The following is a 7,245-nucleotide window of genomic DNA, read 5'->3' as shown; positions in this document are numbered from 1 at the left end:
GATCGTAACTTTTTATATTCTATATTCACGGTTCAAAATTAATGTTGTTTTCATGTCGTAAATATTTTATTCTCGATCGACCGTCCGGGAAACTTCCTTCTGCTCTTTCTGAAAACTGTGTATCAATAGTTTTTTGCTTTTTCATCATCATATTTGTTTTGCATAAAGCAAGCTAACAGAATCTGTACCTTGCTGAGTTCGCATTTGTTAGCGTTAATAGTATTTTCGGTCAGATGTTTTTTTTTTATGAGGGGTTTATTGTTTTGGTCTCCCATCCCAACACTAACCCCGCGAAACAGGGCTTGACTTAGAGGGCATGGGCACACAGGGTGAAAAGAAGTTGTGAGGGAACTTGAAAATTATCAACATGTCAGCCCAGAAGCCAATGTTTCTCGCTTCTCTTTTTTTTGTTATTCTTCAGAGACTGGAATGCTGTATTTCAATACCACACAATTCAGTGCCTTCTGATTTTCTGTAGCACGTACCACGCGACGCCTATATCACAAAAGAAACAAGTCCTACAAATATGGTTTTCACGTGACTTCGAATCGCCGCCAACAGTCTTTTGTTCTACAGAAGTCGTACGTTTCTCTATTGTTATTGGTGTCTCTAGAGATTGGTTGAAAACGTCCTATATGATGGCTTGTCATATATTGTCTCTTGCGAACGTTGGTTGGAAATGGTTGAGAAATCTTTTCAATTTGTTTTCGATTCATTGTCTTTTGATAATACCGGCTTTAGTTTGTATTTGTTTTTTGGCGTGTTTTGTCGTCCGGAGTCAACACAAGAACTTTAGCATTCAAATTTGTGTTTCAATGAAACTGCTACTTGTCACAAAAGCTTAAAAAATTCTCTTCTTCCAACGCCTCTCCATCTCTCTCGTCCCTCTCTTTAAGAAGTTGCTTGGTATCTGCAGATAACTGGCAAAACTTTAGCTAAAACCAAAAATGCTTCTTTCAGCTCTTTAGCGTATGCAAATTTGTGCTTGACGTTAGATGTGTGTGCTTTTTGTGTTTAGTATCGTATGAGCGATCTTTCTTCTCGACCACTTAGGCAGTCCATTATAAGTCCAAATTTAGTAATCCATACACCTGGTCTATCGAGAAGTCCATGGACTAGGGCTCGGTGAAATACACAAACAACACATCCAAGCTTACTATACACATATGCTTCACAAAAGAAGATCGACAACGAAGATAAATATCTGACCTGAACATTTCTTCACACGGCTTCACTCTGGTTAAAAATGTTAATTATTTTGTCAACTGTTCGACTATTTCCCGAGGCCAGCAAAGCTCTCCAAAAATAGCAAATGAAGGCAAGCTTCAATGGCAAACATGTCAGGCTCCTCCTTGTCAAAGAAAAAAGTCATTCTACTTGGGCCGCGGCCTCGTTTTTGTTTTATAAATTGGTCCATAGCTCTATGGCTGCATATAAAACCTGAATCAATATGTTTTTTTTTTTAATTTTAGTCAACAGCAAATCTGAGCTCGCTTTTTTCCATCATCGTGCTAAAATAAAGGCTTTCTTCTGTCTAAATTTTTTGTTAATGATCTCTGATAAACATGCTTATTCTGAAGCACGGTACCCATCAATCAAAGATGAGAATAACGCGCCGCTCGACAATGATATTCCATCATTCCGTACGAGGTTTTCTCTTCGTGGCACCAACGGCCGGTTGTCTTAAAACTTGTCGGAATTAGATAAAATGGTTTCCACAATGCTTTTAAAAGCTCGTTTTAGTGACTCTGAAGCTGTCCTTCAAAAATATTATCTGGTCGGATGTTCTAGGGGAATTTCGGTCAGGTCTGTCAAAGTAGTCATTACTTCTTCCGAAAAGTTCTAGCATCCGTGACGGACTTATTAAAAAAAAAAAATAACATTACTTTTTGCACGTCGTTCTTTTTCCCCGAAAATTTTAAGGGACGGTTGCGCTTAAGATACGATTCTCAAACAAACTCTGGCCAAAATGATAGAAGAAGTTATGATAAATCTTCAAATTTTATTCCAATGTCACAGTTGACTCTGCTCAACTCACTAGCGTTCTTCAATGTGGTTTCGAAATTTCTACGCACTCTTCACACTCTTCACTACTTTTCCGAAAAGGAAAATAGGAAGTCTGTTTGAGAAAAGTGTCCAAAATCTTAGTGCGCCTCGAAAAAGTCTGAGTTCGAATTTTCGAAAATGCTAACCCACCTTCTTCCGAAACAGATATTTACCGAAATTACTCCTAAAGTGCCCCCTGTTCTTTCACTGGATAAATCTTCTCATAAAATATTGAGAAAGTGTCTTCTTGTCAAAGGAAAGTTGTCTACTGCCTCGTGTGCGGCATATTTCTCTACGTCTGTAAAGGTCAACTTCGGCAAACGTGAGAGGTCCACGCTTGGATCACTGGAAAATCAAATTCGAATCAAACCAAGCTAAATAGCCACAATCTTCGATTTTTTTTTCGCATTTTGTACACATACAACTAGACTCAATTCTCAGCTATTTTAACTTATCGCCTAAAACTGGAAGACCTCGCCCTGGCAAAGGAAATCTTGCAAAAATCGAATGAATGAGTCTGCTTATCCGGATGAATCACGGAATCGATCAATTCATGAATAAGCTGAAATAAACTTTCGCCTAGCGCGTTAGAAGTGAAAAATGCAAAAGAATCGCATGATCAACACAGTAAACTTTCGGTATAATAATTCAAATTTGAGGAGTAGATAAGGATCTTTTTTTTTCCGACCACAAACTGCTGTAAGAATCCCACGAGCAGCCATTGTCACTGAGTAGCAAACCGATTTGTTTGCCCCTGCGCATGGCGGAAAAGATCACGCGACTTACTTAGTGCAAGGCGCCTATTGTTAGGAATCGATGATTCAGCATTCCCAAAATAGAGCGCAGGAGACAAGAAAAATCTAGTTTGGAAAGACTAAATAAACTGGAGCACAAGTCTTAGAAATCATTTATACTTGCATTTTTGCTTCCATTTCATAGAAGAGTTTCCTGAAAGCATCAGTGCATAATGGGCATTCCAGCTAGCTCTGCTTTTTACTGGGATTCTTGTTGGGACAACTGCCAAAACGTCTGTGTGCAACAACAAAAAACCCTGGGATGAGTAAACCCCAGTGTAACGTGTAATAACAACTTTTACGCCGGACCACACTGCTGTAAGAAGATCGAGCAGCAACTCACTGAAATCAAAGAAGCAATCGCTGCGCTCAAAACAAACCAAACTGGCGGCTCTTATGACAAAGGTTTGCAGTTATAAATTTTAAACTTTGTTCACTTCTCAGACATTAGTGGTTTCAAGTTTTCCCATCTGTTCCCTCGCAAAAAGCACTCAAATTTAGGTCAATCAATTGCTTCTAAAACATTTGCATGCCAGATGTGTATAGTATTTTCCTCTATGACGACCCATTCTTACTTTTTAGATGTTAGAAATAAGAATGAAACCAAAACTTAACTGACAGAAATTCATTCTGCTTCTGTAATTTTCAGTCTTCAAGAACTGCGCCGATGTTTACAATTCTGGCGAAAAGATCAGTGGTGTGTACAAAATCGACCCCGATGGTTTGGGAGAATTTGAAGTGTACTGTGATCAAAAAACGGCTGGCGGAGGGTGGACGGTCTTTCAAAAAAGACAAGACGGCTCCGTAGTAGATTTCTTCCGCGCGTGGGACGCCTACAAACGAGGCTTTGGTAATCTAAATGGAGAGTTTTGGCTTGGACTGGACAAGATTCCGCCTGACTGTAAGCAGCAGCAACAAGCTTCGCGTGGACTTGGAAGACATTCATGAAATACAGCATTTGCCGAGTACAGTTCAGTTACAGTGGCAAGCGAGCGAGCAAAATACCAGCTGAGTTTGGGGACATATTCAGGTTTGCAAACTCTGGTGATTAAATAACAACCCTGTATGTGTTAATTGAGATGGGCAAACTTTCTCATTTCAAGTAGATGAAGTGTATCTCCAATAGAAGTGCCAAAACAAATTGTCAAAGCCAGCGAGTTAGCCAAAAAAAAAAAACGGAAAAAGACTTTTTACTGAAAACCCTGGGTTATCATTTCAGTAGTGGTGATAAACACATTACATCGATTTCATGGCAAGTAGTCAGAAACAAGAAACAATATCGTGTATCATTTTAATTAAGGATTTGTAGCATTCTAAAAAAAAGTTAAGATATTGATTTGCTTTTGATTACTGTGCCTATCAATTCAAAGGCACTTTTGTCCCGGTTTATGATTATACAGGAAACGTAGATCTCTTAACAATTGTTGTTGAAATCCAAATAGAAAATTGGGGTAACCACGCATTTTTCAAAGATAATTGCTGAATAATATTTGTAAAAAGCTTTAAAATACAAAGCAATGTATGGCGTTCTTTCTAAAATTAGAGATTTTATGATTATACAATACATACTTACTTAACGCCCCATAGGGGCTTTTCAGGGCCAATGAAACAATCAACGAAACAACAGAACACAACAACAACAACAACTGTTAAGAATCCCAACTGGCCGGAGGCAAACCAGTTGGCTATTTACAAGTGCAGCTGGGAAGTTGAACCAGGGACTACCAGGATCAAATTCGACGAGTGGTTAGAGCGGGTCTTGAACCGGGATCTCCGGATCTCAAGGCAAGCGCCCTAACCACTGGGCCACACTGCCTCCTTAATTATTCTCTCTCAAAATGCATGGTTACCCCCAATTTTCTTTTTGGATACCAACAGGACTTACTAAGATCTAGTTTCTCCGGATAGTTTTAAACCGCGCAAAGACACAACTATATTAGTAAGCATCACCGATAGGAAACCGGAGTAAACAAATAGATTCCATGTTGCGGTGGGTCTGTCAGTAATAGATCACAGATCAAGATCAAGAACATCAGTGAACCACTCGGCTATCGCCTCGTTTTCCATTTTTTGTTCTTATCACATTTTGACGTCATCTGTGATCTATTAATGAACAGACGCAACATGGAATCTATTTGTTTAAATCTACCTATCTATCTATCTAAAGATTTCATAACTCAAAAGAAAACATAAGCCGCGGACCAAAGACAACATTGTTAGGATTGAGCTGAATGACCTTTGTTATGGCAACAAAAACAACCAGAAATCTAAAATTCGAGATAGCTTGATACCTTCCATATGTCGACTGAAGTCAAAAATAGGGCAATAGATAAATCAAAGAAATTTGGTGAACGATGACCTCGAGGACTTTCAGTGACTGCGAATTCGAGCGAATAATTAAAATCTGACTTGTCCCTCGTGCTGTTTCAAGCTTCTGAGCTTTAAAATGTATGGAATGCGAAGTTCTTTTCTCAGTGCACGTGTTTCTTCTGAAAAGATGAACATCCAGGCAGGAAATTTGCGTATAGGAATAGATGTTTTCCTCGTGCTTCGAAAATTATTGCTTACTCAGACAACCGAGCGAATACAAACTTAACGAAAAAAACTCTTCAGACCTTGATATGACCATGAACTGTGGAGTGTCGGAGTGAGTTAATGAAGCTCAATAAGACAACATTCATAGAGACACACCATTTTACCTTCGTGCGTACTGTTATACACTAGGAATCATTTTCAGGAAAACCTTATAGTTTCCGAGACTCAGTGTATTAGCAACAATAAAGCAGTCAAGCTCTTAACATCAGTCAGATGCTGAAATCGTATTGTGCCTACTGAACTAACATTATACATTCATTACTTGAGTTCTCATCCATGCTAATTAGGATCTGTCTCGGTAGTTGATCTGGATTTGAACCTCTGTCTACAGATTTATGTTCTATTTTGAAAACCTCTACCCCAGAACCAACTGAACAATGAGTGATTAAGGAAGTGGCTTAAGCTTTATTCCAAGAATTAATTAACGTAACCACCAGAGGTCTCCTGTCAACGCGGAAATATGTCTGTAAAACGATGACCGAGCTGCGGATGGCGGATGGAAAAATGCGGATGAAAACATAAATACATAAATAAATAAGTTCAAATTCAAGTGGGATTTGTCGTTTAATTCGAAAATTCAGTTTCGCAACTGGTCACATTTGGATTTCAGATAAACTTATATGAAATGAAACAACCTAAGGGAAATATAAGCTTGTACATGTGACAAAATATCAAGATTGCCAATTTCATGTGTCAACTATACATTTCTTGAATTCATATCAAATTGTCATGTATTTATGTCAAACGATATGTTTATACATCAAGTTTTTTTATATTCATATCAAGTTCCCAGATATTCATGCCAAACCAACTTTCCCTCACCAATGCATTTATGCCATATCAAGCCGACTTTTTATATTAGACCACAGGCAGACAACGCTAAGGGGCCGATTACATGGGCCGGGCTGGTCATACCCTGCGAGCAGAGTCTCCTTCGATCTTCCTAGATAATTCGGGAAGAGGAAAGTAGACTCTGCTCGCCGCCTCCACATTCTTGATTTGCCGCTCATCCAAAGAATTGGATGAGTCAGTCCAGTTTCGACTTGTCAAACCTGTTTTTTTAATTTTTGCGCATGATCAATCGCCACGCGTCATCAATATTTTGAAATTTACGACAGCGTGGCAATTCCTATGTGTGTCGGTTACAGAAACTTGTGTGACAGAAACCTATAAATTTTTCAGTAAAAAAATGAAATGGCATTTTAAGAGTATGGACTATCTTGAGTTTCCAATGAAATGATTCTTGATTGTCGTGTGTTTGCCAGAGTGTTGGGAAATATCCCGACTGTTTGTTTTCGTTTGTGCTTTTGTGGCTACAGGTCACGCATGACTGACACCGAATACATTTAAATTTTTAACGCATGCTCAATGCGAAATGTGGAGGCTGCGAGCAGAGTCTACTTTCCTCTTCCCGAATTATCTAGGAAGATCGAAAGAGACTCTGCTCGCAGGGTAGGCTGGTCAGGTTTGCCGGGATTCAGCCCGGTATTACATGAGGTGAGCCTGCCGGGCTTGGACTAAATTTAGAATATGTCATGTGAAAAAAGATAACAACGAAGAAGTGGAGAGACGTTTGTCTTACTAAATTGTTACTTAAAATTCACCATTCTACAATTTAAGAGAAGCCTTTAATTTATGGTTTGCTAATCTTTATTTATGCCTGGATTTAAACATAACCAAAACCACTATTCCGTGGGCCACTGTTTGCTCTAAAGTGGAATATGTGGTTTAAATCGCTGGCTCGCGGCTAACCGGGCTGTCCCCGGCCGTTCGAACGCGATTGGCATGGCAAAATCGCCCGCAAGGTTAG

Source organism: Montipora capricornis, chromosome 13 (genome assembly GCF_036669925.1).
Source record: "Montipora capricornis isolate CH-2021 chromosome 13, ASM3666992v2, whole genome shotgun sequence".
Classification (NCBI taxonomy): Eukaryota; Metazoa; Cnidaria; class Anthozoa; order Scleractinia; family Acroporidae; genus Montipora; species Montipora capricornis.
Note: the sequence above shows the minus strand (reverse complement) of the source record.